This window comes from Mercenaria mercenaria, chromosome 1, assembly GCF_021730395.1.
Source record: "Mercenaria mercenaria strain notata chromosome 1, MADL_Memer_1, whole genome shotgun sequence".
Taxonomy (NCBI): domain Eukaryota; kingdom Metazoa; phylum Mollusca; class Bivalvia; order Venerida; family Veneridae; genus Mercenaria; species Mercenaria mercenaria.
The window spans coordinates 7,576,320-7,598,991 of record NC_069361.1 but is presented as its reverse complement, the minus strand read 5'-3'; the positions used below and the strand labels follow the sequence as shown (position 1 = coordinate 7,598,991).

At 34.1% G+C, this 22,672-nt stretch overlaps 1 long non-coding RNA gene across 1 annotated transcript; it reads left to right on the top strand.

Annotated features, from left to right (window-relative positions):
• The first annotated feature begins 1,341 nt into the window (after nucleotides 1-1,341).
• On the top strand, nucleotides 1,342-9,747 carry LOC123545801 (uncharacterized). The gene is made up of 4 exons (XR_008370296.1): nucleotides 1,342-2,270; nucleotides 5,595-5,730; nucleotides 7,961-8,053; nucleotides 8,501-9,747. It is a non-coding gene; the product is annotated as an uncharacterized LOC123545801 (long non-coding RNA).
• The last annotated feature ends 12,925 nt before the right edge of the window (nucleotides 9,748-22,672 follow it).

The following is a 22,672-nucleotide window of genomic DNA, read 5'->3' as shown; positions in this document are numbered from 1 at the left end:
GTCTCTGTAAGAAGAGCAAAATCTATCTTTTCCTCGCGTAATAATTGACCAATAAGAACATCCTTGTTTATTGCCGAGCGACAATTTAGCGTCAAACATGTAAGCTGTTCATTTTGTCCATTCAATTTATTTCCATTTTTCTTAGGGTATATAAGGTTGCTTAAGTTTACACCTCTGAAAACCACTGGTTTACCGTAACTACTTTTGCTATTGTTCAAAGATTGTGCCTTCAGGCGACCAGTTCTTTTATATTATGCACCATATTGTTAGGCTGCACTTTTTGAGCACTTTTTTTTCATATAATAATGTCATAGGATTAAGGAGTAAGATATAATTTGAATCAAAACCTCTTTTGCTCTTTGAAGTCCCCTCCATATTTTTAGTTTACATGCCTCTGCTCCGCCATAACATATTCAATTTCAAAAACAACAAAGTTTTGTGAGTGCTTTTATCACTTCTCTGTGCAATTCATTCCTGTTTTAGTTACTCCCATACCATTTCTTCTCTATCCCCAACACTTACGCATTATATGCAAAAATTAAACAAATTAACATCTCTCCGAACATGTGCCCATGAAAAGAAAACACAAATAAAATTCTCATATTCTTTTTACGTGTCAAATGCCTGCTTAAAAAAAAAAGCATTTCATGAAAAACCTCTAAAATATCTAAAACGGCAACAAAAATGTATTATTGTAAATGTTCTTATTCTTATCCAAAGAACAAATGTCGTAGAGCAATTTTGAAACAAAGCAGCGATATTGCAGCAACGGTCGTTGCAGTCCAAACCCATTAAGTCACTGACTTTGTCACGATTGTTTTGTATAGGAGTAAAAAGGTTAAAGCAATGTTAAGGCTGAAACTGTTTATAACATTTATAATTTGCCTACGTTGTCTTGGTCCCCGATTATGCAACAGTTGTACAACATTGCGAAGCACTTGCAGGTAGCGCTATATGAATATGTATTCGAACAACTTTCTCGTTGTTATGGTGTTTTTTAAAAAATGTTAAGGAAACACAACTCTGCATTTTGATAGTAAAGTAGATAACGTCTGCCGCTATCAAAGGCTGCACAAAATTTTATACAACCGCTTTTGTTGCAGAAAGTTCATCTGCTATTCTATGTCCGCAGTGTTTATAACGAAAATTCCGATATCCGCGTGTAATAAATCGTAAGTAATCACTTAAAACTACTTGAAATGTATTAAATCAAGTGGTACGATACTACTTAATTCAAGTCATTAATCTGTTTCTGTTTTTAAAGTTTTTAAAGTCAAATTGATCACCGGAACATTCATTTTTTGTTGGGTTTAACGTAACACCGACAAGGTATGTGTCAAATCGCGACTTTTACAGCTTAGAAATCATGTTGGAGGAAGACCCCAGGCATGCATTATTTATTTCGGTCATGTGTGGTCGCCTTGGTAGAACAACCGACCTTCCGGAAGCCTGATAGATGGCTTCCTTACTTAAAAGAATTATGAATTATGCACCAAAATGGTCTAATCTAGGTTTCTAACCCGAAGCGTTTAGGGGTAAGTGATTCCAAGTTGAAGACTCACCGCTCGGCCATATGGAAAATGGAAGACAAGTGCCATAACGGTGCAAGGTTTATGTGTATGTTTATGCACTATAATTGCAAATCAATTTTCCATGAGACCAAAATATTCTTTTATTATTTTATTGCAAAAGTAAAATATTCAAATTTACAACCACATACGAAATTCCTATTTATCCCTTTTAAAATCTATGTACATAACCTACACTTTATTTTCATTTTCAACGACGTTTACTTAAATATTCTACTTACACCTACCTTAACCCATAACCAGTCTAATCTAATCTTAACACCTTAAGTATTCTATTTTTGAAATATAATTGTCCGGGATAAATAAATACGACTTATTTGTTGTCTTATCTGCAATTCTTTACTGAAGGACTTTTTTTTAATTTTCCAGTTTCATAATAGTACGAATAGACAAAAACACACCATATAAACATTACAGGATTCGTCTAAATATTTCAAAAAGTTTGATGTTATGAAACATATGCTGGTATTGTCGGAAATTCGAGATTAAATAAAGTTTTGTCAGTTCTTTGCCATACATGCTAGTTACTATCTTCAGAATGGAGACAGAAGTTTGAAAACTTTGACAGGAATAATGATGGGGGTATTTCTGCTGGAGAATTAGAAAGATTGTTGCAATATGTCGGATTCAATCCTACAGCAGACGAGCTAGTCGAATACATGAAACAGTTAGATAAAAACAGTAAGTACCACTTAACATTTTCAGGTTAGATTCTATTTTGACGATTTAAGCGTAGATTACATGTATAGATCTGTGACCCGTGAGCATAAAGTAGATTACATGTATAGATCTGTGACCCGTGAGCATAGAGTAGATAACATGTATAGATCTGGGACCTGTGAGCGTAGAAAACATTTCATGTATAGATCTGGGACCCGTGGGCGTAGATTACATGTATAGATCTGGGACCCGTAAGCGTAGATTACATGTATAGATCTGGGACCCGTGAGCGTAGATTACATGTATAGATCTGGGACCCGTGAGCGTAGATTACATGTATAGATCTGTGCCACGTGAGCATAGATTGCATGTATAGATCTGTGACCTGTGAGCGTAGATTGCATGTATAGATCTGTGCCCCGTGAGCGTAGATTACATGTATAGATCTGTGCCCCGTGAGCGTAGATTACATGTATAGATCTGGGACCCGTAAGCGTAGATTACATGTATAGATCTGTGCCCCGTGAGCGTAGATTACATGTATAGATCTGTGACCCGTGAGCGTAGATTACATGTATAGATCTGTGACCCGTGAGCGTAGACTACATGTATAGATCTGTGTCCCGTGAGCGTAGATTACATGTATAGATCTATGCCCCGTGAGCGTAGACTACATGTATAGATCTGTGACCCGTGAGCGTAGATTACATGTATAAATCTGTGCCACGTGAGCGTAGATTATATGTATAGATCTGGGACCCGTGAGCGTAGATTACATGTATAGATCCGTGAGCGTAGATTACATGTATAGATCTGGGACCCGTGAGCGTAGCTTACATGTACAGATCTGGGACCCGTGAGCGTAGATTACATGTATAAATCTGGGACCCGTGTCGCAAAAAATCAGCAGGCGTTTCATCCTAAGTTCCCTCGTAAGTGTGGAATTTTAAACTACATTTATTTCAAAGAGTTTAACGTATATACTTTTTAAAATATGTTAATTCAATTTCAGAACAAATCAATCTTATTTTCATTCGTCTCAGATTTCAAGAATAGCAAAATTATTGAAATGAATATACGTGAAATACCTTACTCCCAAGTTCTATCTTTGTTCTAAGTAGGCTTTGTTAAACGGGTTTCAGTTTCATATTTGCTATGCCTGACACAAAGAAGAAAAATACAAGCGTATTATTCATTACTACGTGAAATAAAAACCTAATCCTATACAGCAGTAGACGAGTAGATAGGATTAACAACAGATTACAGAAGCCAAATGTCAAATCCCTTTATTGTATTATCGCTGATTTATAAGACAAACAGATTAAGAGTTTAATGATAGAAATAACAGATACATGATACGCTTGATCTAAAATACGACATCAATAGAGCTTAAGATTTAGAATTGTAGATTTTATTACCTCTAATAACCAGACATTATCAAATATTTTGCTTGCTTGCATTCTCTGCTTCCAAATTATCTTCTTAAATATTTTATTATAATTTGTAAATAAATGCAGATTTATCGCAGAGTTACGTCAAACAAAATATTTGATTATACTGTAGTATTTCCTATAAGATTTGATTTGTATCTCGGGTGTATTTGTATTCCACGAAAACTTTAGATTAAAAAGTTATTTTCTCATACCGTTTGGTCTATGTTTAACATTAAAAACTTCTAAAACGTGACACAATTATGTTTTGAAAAGATATACAGTGGTAATAACTGGGGTTACGGGAATAACATTTTTTACGCGAGGAATGTAAACCATTTTTAGATTACTTAACATAGGGAAATTTTATTTACCATCTTTTGCAGTTAATATTAATGCTCATTGTGCTTTAGACTTTTTAGCATAAAACATATTTTTACAAATTTGTGGTCTTTCGTGTATGAATTGTATGCCTTGCCAGGACCCAAGAAGTACCAGGATTCGCTAGGGCCCGTCACTAGTGAGGTTTACTCTCTCTTGCAATCTCCTTTTCCAATTTTATAATACATGTGCTTAGTTTTAGCCAATATTTTCGTATTTAGTTTGCAACTTGAAATTATGCACTGTAATTTGTGTGCTTTGTCCAAAAGATAGAATATTAAAATTTCATAGATTGAAAGTTCTGATAATTTACGTTGAATAGTTATATGCAATACAAAATGCTAAATTAAACGTTATGTTATCTTTAATAACAGTAGTTATGGAACTTGTTAATGAATATGTACTGATTTTTTAGTGTCCAAAGATTTCTAAATCTATAAAACAGATTAAATTAAACAGAATTAATAATTTATATTTTATTGATACAATCAATTGTTTGTGTGATAATCATAGGGATCACATTTGAATTATAACTTGGAACTCCAGACAGATGATTGGCATCCGTCAACCAATTCGTTAAACGGGTGTTTCTGAAGTATGAACATAACTATTTAAAATTTTTAACTGTAGAGGTCATTGATAAAACCATTTTTAGATTTAGATGACGGCAAAAGTAGGTATAAAGGTAAAGGTAATTTTATTTACCGTCGCTTTGTGAAACAGTTAACATAAGCTCCTTAGAGCTTTTGAGCGACCCTATTTATAGAACAGTTAAAACCAATTATATATTACCCCCAGCAATTTGCTGGTACCCATTTACAGCTGGGTCGACTGAGGCAATCGTGATAAAGTGCCTTGCCCAAGGACACACCGCAATGAGAGTAGCCAGGATTCGAACCAGGGGCCTTCACCTACGTAGGAAAGCGTCTTAGCTCTCTCGTCCACTGCGTCCACATCTCCGTGTTGTACACATTTATATAGATACAAGTGGTGGCATAGTTTTAGCCGAAAATATTATTATAGGTACTGTAGTTTCATATTGTACTAAATTCTTTTGAAAATTTTTATGCACTGTAATTAGATTATGCTTTGTCCAAATCAGTTATAAGAATATTAAAATATTCATATTTTTGCATTAAGTTCCATGATGTCATCTTTAAACTTTGAATTTATATATCAATATCAAAACTTCTGAATTAAACGTTTAATGTTGATCAACACTACTACTAATAACAGTAGTTATTCAATCGGATACTTTAGGTTAATGTAAATGTAGCTTATGATTTAATATTTAGTGATCCAAATCTTAGATTTCATAAATCTTAATAAAACCCGCCCAGCATGCTGGCAAAAAAAGTGAGAGAGATCTAAGTAATTTAATATTTTATCTGATACACTAATCTGAAATTGTTAATGTGCTGATAATCATATGTATCACAATTTCTGCTATTATAACTTCGGAATACCTCTGCCAGACAGCATTGATGGCCATCGCACACTTTCTATAATGTTTACAAGTGTACTTCTTCTTCAGATGATGAAACAATAACATTTGAAGAATTCTTTCCGTTTGTAAAGAGTCTTAAAGATCCGAGTGGTGAACTTTTGGACGCATTTAAGCTGCATGATAAAAAATGGGGACGGCTATATCGACGAACAAGAAATGAAAGGTAACGTTAGTGACGTCACACCAATATGAGCTCTGTACTGGTGAACACATTTTTATTTCGTATTGTTTGCAGGTCCGTGAATTTGAGCTCAATACCAAATTCACATTCAGTTTCAAGTACTCTTGATAGAGAAGTTAAACCATCTGAATAAGAAATACTCTTTATTTGAAATTCACCAGTAACTACTAAACTCAATGTCTACACTCAGTGCTGTAAGCCGAAACAGTCATGTACAGAGATAAAGGTACATTTTACTTTGATTTTTATATTATAATAGCCTTTATAATGTTTAGTGGTTGATTTCTGCCATTTCGTTCGACGTGCGCCAACACGCTAAAACGACAAACACGACCAAAAACTGTACTAGTTGTATCGGCGCGCACTATTCAACGTTTTGACGTGTTTCAACAGTAATTATTCATCTGTTAATTCATGTTAATGTAATTGTAGCTTAGCATTTAATTTAAAGCGATCCAAAACTTAAAAAAAAGAAATACGGTATTTGTCATATTGGCGCGCTAATTTGGACACCAACACGCCAGAACGAAAATTTAACGCGTCGATACGACAAATACGTGTTCGCAGAATGTAATGGCAGAATTCAGCCGCCATAAATAAGCAATGTAAATGAATGAGAGTAAGGTAATTGAACGTTAGACAATTTCTTGTGCTTCATCTTAAACTTCATTTTAACATCGTTTGCCACATTGTTTGAGCATTACTTATTTAAGCAAATTTCAATGTTTATTTTGGTAACATTTATCTGAATTTTATCAGACTATTGCACATTTATCTTGAGCATTGTTAAGAATTAAACTTCTTACTCTCTTTTTCTAGCAAATATTGTCAACACGGCTTCGATAATTGTAGTTAAATATGTTCTGTGTTATTTACAACAATGGTCCCAGACTACTTCAGCTTTATGTTTTTAGTTACAGCAATGCTCCCGGTCAAATTCAAAGTTATATTTACAGCAATGTTCCCAGATTTCTCCAAGTTTATATTATATTGATGTTCTCAGAATATTTTATACTTACAACAATGACCCGGGCCTTCTTCAACTATATATTTTAGACGACTTCAGTTCATATATACATTCATGCCTATTTCAACTTTATATTTACAACTACCCCATCGTAATATTTACAGCATTATACCCGGACTATTTCAACCTTATATTTACAGAAGTGTTAATGATCTTCAACTTTATATTTACAGAATGTACCCGGACTACTTCAACTTAATATTTACTGCAATGTTAACGGACTACATTAGCTTTACACTTATAGCAATGTTCGCGGACTATTTCAGCATTATATTAACAGGAGTGTTCATGGACTATTTCAACTTTATATTTACAGCAATGTTCATGGACTACTTCAACTTAATGGTTACAGCAGTATTAACGGACTACTTCAGTCTTATATTTACAGCAATGTTCGCGGACTACTTCAGCTTTATATTTACAGCTATGTTTATGGTCTACTGCAGCTTTATATTTAGAGCAATGTACCCAGACCAATTTTACTACAGCAGTGTAAACGAACTGCTTCAGCCTTATATTTACAGTAATGTTAACGGACTGACTTCTCCAGCCTTCCATTTACAGTTATGATTCCAGACTACTTCAGCTTTATATCAATAGCAATGCTTCCGGACCACTTCAATTTTATATTTACAGCAATGTTACCAGACCACTTCAAATTTATATTTGCAGCAATGTTTCCGGACCACTTCAACTTTATATTTACAGCAATGTTAATAGACTACATCAAATTTATATTTACAGCAATGTTTACGGACTACTTCAATCGTATAATTACAGCAATGTTAGGGACTACTTTAGCTTTATATGTACAGCAATGTTAATTAACTACTTCAACTTTATGTTGACAGCAATGTACCCGGACTATGTCAACATTATATTTACAGCAATATTAACGGACTACTTCAGCCTTATATTTACAGCAAGTTTACGGACTAATTTAGCTTACATTTTAGCAATGTTCCCAGACTACTTAAACTTGATATTTGTAGTAATGTTCACAGATTACTTCAACATGATATTTACATCAATAGTTTATCATACTGCTTCACTCTAATATTTACATCATGTTTATCACACTGCTTCACTCTAATATTTATACCAGTGTTTATCAGAAAACTGCATGTTTTGACTGACCAATCTACAATGTACTCAGTATTCTACTTTAAGTTAATCATATTGTAGCAATGTTTACCAGTGGAAATTTCAACCCAAATGAAATTGATGACTTGTTCAAACTGGTTGATGCAAACAGTGACGGAAAAATTGAATATAAAGGTAAATATTTTTCATTAATGTATTATATAAAATGTTCTACCTAAATCCGTGTATATAAGAACGGCTACAATAAACTACTTAATCTAAATTACATTATAACTGTAGCACTACTACAATTTATGGTTGATTCAAATACTGGTAGAAGTGTCTAGTCATTTTATTAAATACTTGACAATCTTTGTTGAAACGGGTATACATATATATTGCTGACGACGGCTCTTGTCTGACAATATGTCACACAACATCAATATAAATATATGATTTCTCTTAAGATTTTTATTCATTTATTAATGTATTTACTTACTCATTGGGAAAGGCGTTATCGTCTTTTTAACACGCCAATTGACGGAAGATGATAATATTAAAATGAACCGTCATCGCGTTGCCTATCAATCATGCTATTTACCCGTTTTATTTGTAATCACATTTCCTTGCTTTTTATTCCAGAATTTGTGGAGCTCTTCACTGAAATATTTTGAAAGCATTACGACATGACAGACAGTTCTCATACATAGCTGATCACTCTGTTGTACATCAACTTTGTTTTCAGTTTCAATAATATATCCTTCAGGACACTTCCGGAACTTATTTTCTGAGATAACTTGTATACAGGCTCACTTGTAGAGTGGAATGTGCCGTTCAAAGACTATATCAAGGTGAACTGTGTAGGCTAAACTAAGCTTGTGTTACCTGAAAACGGGTAATACATCAGCTTCTTCATTGTCAGATTTAATGTCTGAGTTGTACGCGGGGTCTATCATCTTCATATATTGTTTCGCGATTTTCACTGTTATTTGGAATTGTCTATAAAGAAAACCCATGTGACAGCTTTGTATCGTACTGGCGTGTTTAACTGTGGCCGCCAGAAATTTACCTATCATTAGAACACAAGAATTGGACGTTGGATCGGAAAACTATGTAAAAATGCGCCGTTATTTCAAAATTACTCTTAACATGTTTTATGTAATTATGGACAAACATCGTTTTCATTTTTCAGAGCCTTTCATAAATCTGACTCTTACTTGACTGTTTGTATTCTAAATATATTTACATTGAACTCAATGACTCGTCAATAATATCAATGTGAAATATATGACAGGGAAAATATGTTCAATATTTTGGACAAAGTGTTACGCAACTGAATTTAGCCTTTACATTTCATCTTCTCAACTAGTAAAGTACACATATGACAATACTAATATTTTGACATTGTTTCTTTTTTTTTAATTGAAAGATTCTTTTAAAAAGTTTGTAAGTACTTCCGTTGGTTGCAAGAGTTAGGCTCACTTATCCAATAAGTATATGATTTACAAATTCGTTCTTCATTCACATAATGCTGTATATTGTGAAGGAGTCGTACTTTATAATTAGTTTTGCTTTTAAATGTTTAAAATAAACATATATTCAAGATTATTTTTAGTTTTGTTTTCACACTAGCATTAGCCTGTACAGTTCCTCTTTGGAAAATTGATACAAAACAATTCACCATGTTTCGATCCCAATAAACAAATAAACAAAATGCTGTGACACGTTTTTCAAAACTTAATAGAATATATGCTCTGGTTTCTCCATATTCAACCGCTGGACTAGATGCAGAAAGAGAGTCGGCAAACTAAAATTGTTTAACGTTAAATTTTGATGAAATTGTATTCTTAAGAATATTGCATACTTCAACATATTTCATGGGTGCAAATTATTAGCTTTTAAGCATTCGCTGTCTAAATTATGGTATAATTTAAATAAATTATTTAAATTGCTTGGTGTTGATATATATACAAGTTTAAGGCAAATTTTGAATTTTATGTGTGGGGCAGAATGTCAACTGAAGTCTTTGAATTAATAGTCCAAAATTTAAATTGATTAAACATGATAACTATTTTTCATATTTCTATATTAACAAAATTAAACTTTCACAATACATGGCACTAAGAAATGGAAAATTCAAGAAAGATCCTTACGATTTTTATGAAATAATTATTCTTCTCCTGCTCTGCTGCTTAAATTTAAGAAGAAAGAGAGAGAAAAATGACAGTAGAAACTTTAACATTTACTTTATAAAATGACACAGCACCAGCTGCACTGGTATACTATTGTGTATTAAGGCGCCACTCAACATATATGTTCAATTTTGTTTTTTTTCAACACAAAGGTTGAAAGAATAGGTTGAAAGAATAGTTTAACGTCAGAGGTTATTTCTAAGGTCACGGAGTTTAATTGGCCAGCTTGTAATTATGCGCAACGAATTCACACATCGAATCATAATAGACTGACCGGGTCAATGTCTTATTGCCGTATTTACTCTACTGAAAGAGGTAACAGATTTAATTTGTTGTTGGATTTAACAATTTATGTGAAATAACTAGCGTAAATACTTACCTGATATTTTTGGCAGTATAAAACAGACATTGCAACCAAAATTTTACAAGACGATCATCTTATATTTATACAGATGTGCCCTAGAAGGAACTTTTGCTATGCTTTAACTTGTTTCTAAACTTATGATACATGTTTGTTAATGCCCCGCCGTGACGGAGGGATTATAGGAATGGTCTGCGTCCGTCCGTCCTTCCGTCCGTCTGTCCGTCCTTCCGTCCGTCTTTCCGTCCGTCCTTCCGTCCGTAACAAAATCGTGTCCGGTCCATATCTCCTAAACCCCTTGAAGGATTTTCATGAAACTTGGGTCAAATGATCACCTCATCAAGACGATGTGCAGAACCCATGAGACAGCCTTGTCGGTTCAAGGTCAAGGTCACAACTCAAGGTCAAAGGTTTGAGCCTGCCATTTTGTGTCCGCTCTATATCTCCTAAACCCCTTGAAGGAATTTTATAAAACTTGGGTCAAATGATCACCTCATCAAGACGATGTGCAGAACCCATGAGTCAGCCATGCCGGCTCAAGGTCAAGGTCACAGCTGAAGGTCAAAGGTTTGAGCCTTCCATTTCATGTCCGCTCTATATCTCCTAAACCCCTTGAAGGAATTTTATAAAACTTGGGTCAAATGATTACCTCATCAGAACGATGTGCAGAAATTATGAGTCAACCATGCCAGCTCAAGGTCAAGGTCACAACTAAGGGTCGAAAGTTTGAGCCTTCCATTTGGTGTCCACTCTGTATCTCCTTAACCCCTTGAAGGATTTTCATCAAACTTGGGTCAAATGATCACCTCATCAAGAACTTATGAGTCAGCCATGTCAACTGAAGGTCAAGGTCACAACTGAAGGTCAAAGGTTTCAGCTCTGTATCTCCTAAACCCCTTGAAGGATTTTCATGAAACTTTGGTCAAATGATCACCTCATCAAGACGTTGTGCAGAATTCATGAGTCAGCCATGTCAGTTCAAGGTAAAATCAAAGGTTTTACCCTTTCACTATCCATAGCAGTGGCGGGGGATTTAGCTGTCTTTCAGACTGCCTTGTTCATTTTTGTTTTGGGTTTAACGCCGTTTTTCAACAGTACTTCAGTCATGTAACGGCGGGGTGTTTGTTAACATTTGCGGTCTAAAGCATGTTTAACAAGGATTCTTGGGTGACCCTGGAATCATTGATTATCTATATTACACTTAATACTTGCCTTTTTTCAAGGGGAATTTAGTGGGGCTTTTTTTGGTGCAAAAAAAAAATGTGAAAGTCTAAATATGCCGCAATTGTAAAAATGAACTTAAATAATTTAAGATTTAAGTGCGATTTACTAATTGTGAGCTACGTGCAAGAGAATTTGTGAAAGTCTAAATATGCCGCATTTGCAAAAATGAACTTAAATAATGTATTAGGATTTAAGTGCGACTTACTAGTTGTGAGCAAGGTGACTACTCTAATTTAAGCTTCTAACTCCCCTTTCATATTTCTGGTAATATCTTTCATAATACTTTTTGGAAACTTGCCATTTTCTCATTCACTGTTAATAACTTGTAAACATTTGAATAAATTCAAGTGGTGCTATGGTATTTATTTTATGTTATTTACAATTTACACCTTATATTAAAAAGTAACAAAAAAATAAGAAATAAATAAGAAATAACACATATCTGTCTAGAATTCGCAAATGAGTGTTTGACCATATATCAGTGAAAATTCATTATCTACATCTTTGTATCCAAATAAATGATAATTGCTCAACCATACATCTGCATTTTTGCGACTTTTTTTAAAAAAAAGTATCCAGATGTCTTGGAAGGAACAAAATAACACCGTCAAATTTTCTTAATATATACAAGTATTTGACTAAATGTACGAGAACTGTAACTAAGATGAAAAATAATGCCAAAATTTATTACTCGATTAGCATATTAGCAAATTGTACATGTATCATACTGATTGCTAAAGTGTATTTCATGACAAAATCACGGAAGTCTGTTTTTACTGGTTATACGTTTTCCAAATATATCAACAAGATCAAGCTTTAAGAGGAAAATCAGAAAGATATCTAAATTGTACGTTCTTCTTGAAGATCAAACAAGAACCATACCAAAGGATTGCTGCAAGAAGCTATTCCACTTTTTATAACAGGCACCTTGTGTTGACAAATGTATCTTGTGTATCGACCGAGGAATTCAAGTCGCATTTACACTGCGGACCAGCAGTTAAAAAAACATATTTATGCAATGCATACGTTCTGTAAAAATGTTAGTGTTAGTTGAAAAGAAATGACAATTACTTTTCTTTAGTAGAGCCAAACCCACCAAAACAACACAACGGCGCAAGTGTCGCTGTCAAAAGTTCCCAAATTTCCACACCGGGCCATGTTAAAATATTTCTAGTGTGAAACAAGCTATATGTGAAAACTTATCTAAGGTAACATCTCTAACTAAAGCAATTGTTTGTGGTGTTTATAGTTTAAGTCAATCTCAATTCCTTTAGTTTAATACCCCAAGACCCTCTTTTGAAAATATGACAACTTTGAGTCCAAGTACAGGGTTGCTTTTCACGGTAGCCACGCGACACTTAAAGACTGATGTTGTGATATTCAGAATAAAAATGATGTATATCAATTATAATTGAGCGTTGATATAATGTGCATGTAATAAACAATTATAAACTTTGATCGATAAATGCGCGTATTCATACTGCATTTGTTACGGTACGAATCTTATTGACCTAAAATCTTGAAACAATTATTCAAATGACTGCGGAGCTATTTAGACTTCATGAATGAAATGTCAAAAGATCATTAGTTACTACAATGAATAATATTGACTAAATTGTTATGTTTCATTAGTGATTTGGAGTACACATTATATATTATATTACAAATGTACTTGAAAATTAAGGTGAAAATGGTTAGTTCTTCATTCTGTTAACCAGATTATGTTTGTATTCAAATAGATGTGGAAGTATTAGGATTTTGTTTTAATCAAAATACTAGTTAAGTATCAATTCAATTTTGTTTTTTTCAACACAAAGGTTGATATACAGTAATACTGCTGGCAGTTATACGACGTAAGTGACATATATTTTGTTTTCATTTGATTTTGCCAAAGTATACAAGCATGTATCACTATGAAGCGAAATCGCATATTATTAGGTCATTTGGGAGGATATAGTCCTTTGAAGTTATATACAATTATGTGTATTTCGCAAAACTTATACAAGGCCTTGGATAAATTGTCTTACAGTTTTTAAGCTATATGACCCAATACATCACTAAATATACTCAGCGTCACTGGAAAAGTTACCACTCTATGGACTCTTATATTTTGAAAATCGCACTGAACTGTGTTAAAAGCACAACGCGACGATGTTTTTGACCCAACTGAGTAGTCACTGGTGTAAAGATTTGACAAATTTAATGAACCCCATTTGAGTCACGGCCTACACGTGCAAAATGGCTTTTCCGAGCAAAGTCGACATGTATGCATCTTTAATCGCAAATCATTCATCTCATTTGAAAGTTAGATGACATACTAAGAGAAAAACGTTCAAAACCAAAATATCTTTGCTAAGAATGTCGTATTTAAGGGACGCTCAACGTCATCAGGCCATTGGCATGGTTGACGCCGGACTTTAGGCGTCGTATGGGCTGTTCTCACCTGACAATCATGAAACTGGTAAGGAGACATAATCAGACAGGGTCTGTGAGTGATATACCGCGCACAGGCCATAAAAAGGTGACGTCAATAATGTATAAAAAATAATGAGGTATATATAATTGGTAACTTTTCAATGACGCCCAGTATATATCATAAAGTGCACTCGGCATACTAGTTAACGGGTTCTGACTTTAACATTTTACATACTTTTGCTATACAGATAGCTCCTGTAACATTTTCTGAGGAACACTGCTATCGTGTCAAGTTGTGAATATTGTCGAGATGCATCCTAAATACGTATTGCTGGAGCTCATCAAGCTCACGTTTTGTTACACCGAGTTCATTTGTCAAGGATGTTTTTTCACAAGTAAAATTTATCTCGGAGGTTTCTGCTTTAATCAAAACCTAGGCCTCTTTCATACGTTCATTTTTAAGTTTGGCTGCTAGCACAAAGCCAGGGTTCGATATCAGCCTTAGATAATTTACTCATGTTTGGTACTGAGGTAAGATTTATAGCCGTAATAGGTGTTTCAGTGTCGGTATCAGGATTTTCGAAAGGTTCAAAAGAATCCTCACCAATGTCCTTCAACATACAACTCTGTTCCTTATTTGTTTTCAGGACAACAGTAGAGGATTAGTTACGCCTTCGTTTGTTGTTTCATTTACTTGGCATTAATTCTCTTTTTACTTTATTGGTTTTAACGTCGCACCAACGCAATTATACGTCACATGGCACATTTTCAGCTTTGGTGGTGGAGGAAGACCCCAGGTATCACTCCGTGCATTATTTTATCTTCATCGAGGGCGGGCACCTGAGTAGAACCAACGACCTTTCGTAAGCCAGCTGGATGGATTCATCACATGAAGAATTCAACGGCCCGAGTGAGGCTTGGACGACCTACATCTGCAAGTGATTCGACGTCAGAGACCTAAACCATTCGAGCATGGAGACCGCTAACGATTCAAAACTCAAACTTGTCTGTTTGTGATCAAAGTCCGCTGATTAATCCTAGTTACTATACATATTTAACATATTTCATGCTTTCTCACGTATTTTCGAGCTAATTTATACATAACCAAAACATCTGCCATATACAACCGGAATCCAAGCATTTTGGATACAAGATTGAACTGATTTTCATTGAGCAAATTATGCAAGAAAAATAAACCGTTCATCAATATGTGTTTGTTTATCTCCGCATTTTGTATTTATTTTCAGGTTGTTTTTTTTTTTTTTTTTTTTTGCCGGTTTTTTTATTATATTATTATTATTATTATCATTCAACAGAGGTAAAGCTGGAAGTTCAATCAAACTTGTCATAACGATAGACGTTTACATCAAGGCCGTAACTTGCCTGCACAAGTTACCAAATCACATAGCCTTTAATTGAAATTGTTTTTTGTTACCCATTCATATATGTAACCTCCTTTATTCAGTATATATTCGGGGAGCATACATCAGTTTGTTTACTATTTTATTAACTTTGCGGAGTGGAATGAGAAATTCGGCAGTTTTGATAAAAATAAAGATGGAGTTGTTTCGGCAGAAGAATTAAAAAGATTACTGCAATATGTTGGGTTTAATTCTACTGCATGACTGACGAGACTTTATGACAAAGTTAGGCAAATCAGTTAAGCCGATGTTTTTATATTATTATATAAGTCTTTTTACTGTGGTGTATATGTTAATCATGTTCACATCCATACATATACTAGATTTGATTCTCGATTCTTGGAACGTTTTGCTGTTGGATATTTATTCTTACTCTATATTAACAAAATACTATTTCAGCAAATGAAGCAATAACATTTGAGGATTTCTTTGCGTTTGTAAAGACACTTAAAGACCCTAGTGGTGAACTCTATGATGCTTTCAAACTTCATGACAAAAATGATGACAGTTACATTGATGTAAAGGAGTTAAAAGGTTAGTGATTCTTATATGAAATAAGTTGTGTGTTATCAAATAAGTGGTGTTTTTTAATGAAATATAAAATTTAACTTATTGTCCTTCCCGAATACAGAAAGTCTTCAGTATCAGTGGCCAATGTTGATCTATCGTTATAGCGTCGCTGGAAACAGGTTAAAAAAACGGGTTTCAGTGAAGCTCTGGAGACAAACACTTTAGCTTTATAAATAATCGAGCTTATTAATGACGAAGTATATTAATGCAAAATTGCACTAAAGGCGTATTGTAAATTTTATATATGCCCATAAAACAAATAATTTATTTGATCATAATTGAGCCCCAAATATAACGTAGAGTTGTTAATAAATGTGATAGATGACTCCACTAAAAGCCGTGCTGGAAAAGGTACTTACTAATGCTCATTGCGTCTCACTGAACAAATCGTTTATTTGATCATACCTGAGCCCCAAATAAAAGCTAGAGCTGTCATACCCCACTAAAAGCCGTACTGGAAAATGTAGTAATGGTATTAAATAATGCTCATTGTGTCACATTGTACATCTGAGAGACAGTTTTATATTAATTCAAAAAAGGTTATGGTTCATGTGAGTTTCTTTGTCAACATAAAAGATTTTACTTCACTTAATTCTTGACCCCATATTATTGTAGTTTCAAGCTAACACATGCATAATTTATGCTTAAGGAATATTAAAGGAAATTGCATTTAGTGAAAAAATGACAGTATTTCACAAGTTAGTCATTAAAACAGCTCTGTGCTCTTTATTTACGATCATTATGATCTATTTTGAAGTTCTAATGCAATATCTTCATTGATTTTAGAGATGTTCAGTTAAGACATCAGTTTTGCCTCATCGTCTGCGTTTAAAAAGGAAATATTTCTGTCAAAAAAGTCAGTTATGGGACCTGATATGTGAAGTTATCTTACGTCCCTAAACCTTATTTTAAGTTTCAAAATTAAGTTTCAGTTTCAGTACATATATATACGTTCCAGAAATGTGTCAAGAACACATTTCGGGCGTGACAAGGACGGAGGCGATAGTTCAAAGTGGTTTCTATATAGTTCCGCCAATAAAACTTAAGTGGGTATAATAAAGGAAGGAAGCCAAAAAATGGTTACATAGGTTTACAGGCTGGTTTATTTTTTTTTACTTTAGTGCAATATGTAGTAAATATTTTCATTTGTTTGACATCTTTGCATTTCTTTAATACTTTTGCAGCAATTTTTATAAGTGGCAATATCGATCCGAATGAGATAGACGATTTATTCAAAACAGTAGATGTGAACAATGACGGAAAAATAGACTTTAATAGTACATGAATCGTTTTTATATTTTTGTTTATTCTCAAAATGAATAGAAAAAAAGATTTTTCTGTGTTATAAGCCCTATCTAGCCTTCATTAAAGAAATTCGCTTTTTGACCTGTGATTGCTAGAAGAGGTTTCTCATTTGCAAAATATTCGTGTCTGCATGACTTCAGACTTGAACTGATGTTAAGATCAAAACATATACTTCGTGTAATGACTAGTAGCTAATGCGAGTTTTGTTTCACATTTTAAGAAAAAAAAAATTAAACAAAACTGTTTATTTGAAAGACAATTAACGAGAAAAACTGTACATGTGGTGTAACAATAAATATATTCTTTTTTTCTCCTTTTCAGAATTCATCGAGCTGTTTAGAAATTAGTTCTTGATCAAGTGTTACATCTTTCGAGTACAATAATAATGACCTGTCTGGTGTAATTGTCTGTAAATTAAGAGTACGTGAACATGCGCCCTGCATCATCCCTACTCCCGTAACAACACAGCAACTAGATGACTCACCACTTGCTTTTGTCAAATGTCTTTTCTTATATATTTTGTAAATGGGTTCAAGTAGAAAAATTAAGAGGAATAAATTTCATACTTATCAATGTAAGCAATGTTTATATCTTCATCATGAAATATGTTTTTGTTTATGTTCAGGTAGTTGCCAATGTAAATGTTTCACTTTTGGAAACGATGGATAACAGTAGTGTTTTATGTTGAATACGGATCAAGAGGACATTGCATACGGCGAACGGTGATAACGCCTTGTACGCTGCCGAACAAGAGGACGTTACAAAGGAAAAACGTTTTATTTTTATATTTTTTTATCATTTTTATAGCATTTTCAACGTGACACATCTCTAAATATTACAACTGTGTCGAAATCCGTATGTTTTACTGGAAACAAGGATTCATCTCCTTCAGTATGTTTCATCAAATAAAAGTGCATTAGTTCACACAGAAACATATTGCTAACTGAATAGTAAATAGTAATGGAGAATGCTCGGTGAGAATGATCTGCATTGCTGGAATAGACTGCATGTCATTGAAAGCAATTATAGTTCATTGTATATGATATCTGCTTTAGCATTTCATTACGTTATCAAACTGTTCAATTTTTTTATGAATAATTCTTGTGTATTTATAAGCTAGTACCGCGGAACATACCACCGATAGCAAACAACTTTTATCTAGAAAGATATCTTTTGGCTAATTGCTTTTGGTTAATTGGTAAATTGGTTAGTTGGTTCTCATGTTGCCAATTCTTTATTGCACAGTTCAGGTAAACGAAACCTCCAGGTCGGTCTTTTCAGTTGTTTTCAAATAAAATTCATACCGTAATACTGACCCATCTTAACAAAGTAGTTATCCAAAGAGCATTTTTTTCGAGAGCTCAATTCAGTCGCCACTCTTGGCGGTTCAGTATATGTACGTGCATGCGTCCGTGCGTCCGTCAGATTTTTTCCGGACCATAACTTTGACATGCATGGACCAGTCTGGTTTATATTTGGCATGAATAATTACCTCATTGAGAAGGCTTATCACGCTTAAACCCCATGTTCATATCTCAAATGTCAAGGTCACAGTTGGAGGTCAAACGTCAAATTGAAGTTTATCCGGAGCATTTCTTCTCCATGCATGGTGGGATTTTGATGTAACTGGCATGAATGTTCACTATTATGAGACGGAGTGTCATGTGCAAGAACCAGGTCTTTAGGTCTAAGATCACACTTGACAGCTGGCGGGCTTGACATTTTGCCCGGTTAAAGAATGCCGACGAATACGGAGAATGGCGAACAGAATATCAATGACGACGGAGAATACCGACGACAGTGAAAGATGCTAACGACGACAAATGATGAAGAAGAGCGTTCAAGACAATGAAGAATGCCGACGATAAAAAATACTTTGAAGAATGCCAACGTCGACGAAGAATGCCGACGAACAGGAATGCTGACGAAGAAGGTTTGCGACGACAAAGAATTCCGCGAAGATACATATTCAGACGAAAATGATTCTCATATTTATCCGCGTATAAGTCGTGTCATGTTGGCAAAACAGAATGCAAGCGCGTGTTTCAAATCTGTATTTTATCCATTAAATATATAAGGGAAATAACATGGTACGCCCAGACAGGCTGCAACCCCCACCCCACCCCACCCCACCCCCCACGCCTGGCTAATGGTGCTATCACAGTTTATTTGAAAATAAGAAATACTACACACTACCCTACATATAGAGCATGTACCAACAATTACGTTTAAGTAAATAACTCTTGAAAATATAAATATTGAAATGTAAAACCTTTTACAAAAAGTTTATCATCTGCTGCTATCGCATATAAAACTGTTATCAAAAAAAAATACAACAATGACACGAAGTCCCTGAAATACAGTGTCCTAAGATTTTTTAATGTGTCAAGTGATTTACTTTTGCGTAGTTCTAACGGCAGTTCATTCCACAGTTTTGGACCAAAAGTACAGAAACTTCTATCATCGAATGTTTTGTACTTGTTGTGTGTAACAACATAACGACATTCAGAATTTTCTGACGATCTCAAACCTTGTCTACTAGAAGTATACTGTGTAAGCAGTTCTGTTAAATACATTGGTGTTCTGCCAATATGACAGCTATACATGAAAGAAAGTATCTTGAACACAATCCTTGTTTTCATTGGCAACCAATGTAGGTCACACAAAGCTTGTTTAGACTGTCAAGTTTCCTTCTGTTAAGGACAAGTTTGGCGCACATGTTTTGAATACGTTGCATCATACGCACCTCACCGCTAGCTACACCATACAGTATGACATTGCAGTAATACAGATGTGAAGTAACTAGAGACAAACTAAAATTTCAGTGACTGCTTTTGTTAAATATTTAAGGATGTTCTTAATTCGTAGGTAATTCAACATGACTGTACGACATTTGTGATTTACATGGTCTTTCACGTTTGATATCATCACCCGCAATGTTAATCGATTTTGTAAAACATTTGTTCAATTGAGGTCTGCTACCGAACATGATAAATTCAGTTTTTGAAGTGTTCATTCTCAGTTTGTTTCCATTCATCCAATCATTGATTATAACTGCTCACTGTTCAAGGCCTCCGATCGCTTGTGATTCTACGGAAACCGATGTGGGACGGAAGCTTTTATTTGGTATATGATCATCAGCAAAACCGTAGACTGATATGGATTTTGGAATGACATCAAAAAAAGTTCAAGCATAGGTGAGATACAACCACGGACCAAGGTAACTGCCTTGGGGCCCACTGCATTCAAGATGGCGGTCTGATGAATATACATTGTTGATATTAATCTTACAAGTACGAGGCCTTAAGTAAGAGTCTACCCACTGAAGAGATGTTTCACAAACACCATACTATGCTTTTAGGACAACTATAAGAATGTCGTGGTCGACAGTGTCAAATGCCGCACTTAGATCAATTGCAATAAGGGCCGTGACTTCCTTTTTCTCCATACTACTTTGAAGATCATTAACCAACCGAAGCAGCGCAGATTCACAAGAGTGGTATTACCTATATGCAGACTGGTTTTTAGGCAAAAGACGGTTTTGATTTACATGTTTGTTTAATCTAAGAACAGCTTTCTCCATAAGTTTCGATAGAAATGATAAATTACTCAAAGGACGAACATTGGAAAGCTCTAGTTCAAGACCTGTTTTTTAGCAAAGGTCTGACAACTGCTTGTTTGTAATTCACAGGAAAAACACCTTGTTGTAATGAGAGATTCACCAATTTAGAAATACTAGTGGGAAGTTCATCTACATGTGAGCTCAGAATACATGTTGGCAAAATATCTAGCTCTGAAGATGTAGTCTTCAATTTATTGATGAGTGTTTTTTTACTTCGTCTTGAGTCAGTTCAGTTAATTTGTTTGAGGTTCAAAGTTTTGGTGCTCACTTAGGGATTGACATATTTTTGAGATTTTTGCCATGAAAAGGTCTGCAAATTTTTCGGCCATTGAATTATTGGACTCTCCTTGAGGCTGTGGGTTTTCGGATTCGCTGCCAGTAAGTTCAGATACTAATCCACACAGAGTCTTGGAATCACCTTTAGCGTTCTCTGTCTTTTCACTGAATATTTCTCTTTTGACGCTTGATTTCAAAATCGTATTCGTTTCTTACTGCTTTATACGACCCAAACTGATCTGCTTTAGCGTAAAGCCTCCATATTATAGGTCATATGATAAATATCTTTGTGTTTTACGTATTGAGCCGATTTAGTGTTGTTATATTTTCTCATGCTTTTGGAAATTTTCAATCCGTTCATTGTTTCTGGATTATAGATAACTGCTTAAGCAGGTGCTAGGAGGCGTAATTGTTGTCGCGTTTTTCATTACCTCTCATGAACAGACTGAGTCAAATCTACTCAGCTCAAGTGTTATGTGGTTGAGTTCTTCTATGCTCTAAAAAGGATCTCATTACCTACAGGTTTTCTTAAATACTGCAAAATATATTAGAAGATATCATTAGGAAAATAACATGGCAGTATTTATAGTATAAATGGATAAGCCTGTCTCTATAAGATACGCCTATAATTACTTAAGTAAATGAAAATAACTACCTACACATAGTGTTACCTTCCTTAGCGAAAATAGATCTATACAAAGAGCTGAGAATTCGGCTAACCCTGCATTATCTTTTTTATAAAAAAAATGCTCATAACTATGAATTTTGTCAAAATATTGTTAATATATCTATTCATGAGAAAAAATATAGACATTTGCAAGCATTTCAAAGCTATTAAATTCATGCCTTAATGCCTTAATGTTGCAATACCTTTCTTTAAAACATACTTTGATATTGCATGGTAATATGAGATAAACAATTAGATCTATAACTAGCTAGAATAAATAAGCTTAACTGTATTTGATTTATATCACAAACTATAACTATAATCTGTGAAAATGAAACGACTAAAGTGTATTTAAAATACAAAATTAGACCCATTTTAAATGTGATATATATCTTCATTTAAGTGACAGTGCAGTCAGTTTAATTCAAAATTGTATTTAATCGACTTTTTAACGGATTAAAAAAACATATGTCATTTATACTTTTAATGAATTGAAAGGACATGCTTACTTCACTCGAAAAGGATTTCTAAAAGTTGTTATTAAGTTGATAAAGATTTATGTAAATATGATTGGATAAGGTTTTAAAAATGATTTAAATTTAGCAACCTTTTCAATATCAATCTAGTGCTTTTGCAGTTACGTTGCGTTTTTAATATGACGCCGTAATTTTTCGTAAACAGATACATGTACCTGTTTAATACCAAATCAAGATTATCTTTACAATAATGATACAAGGCAATCATATTTATATATACAGAAT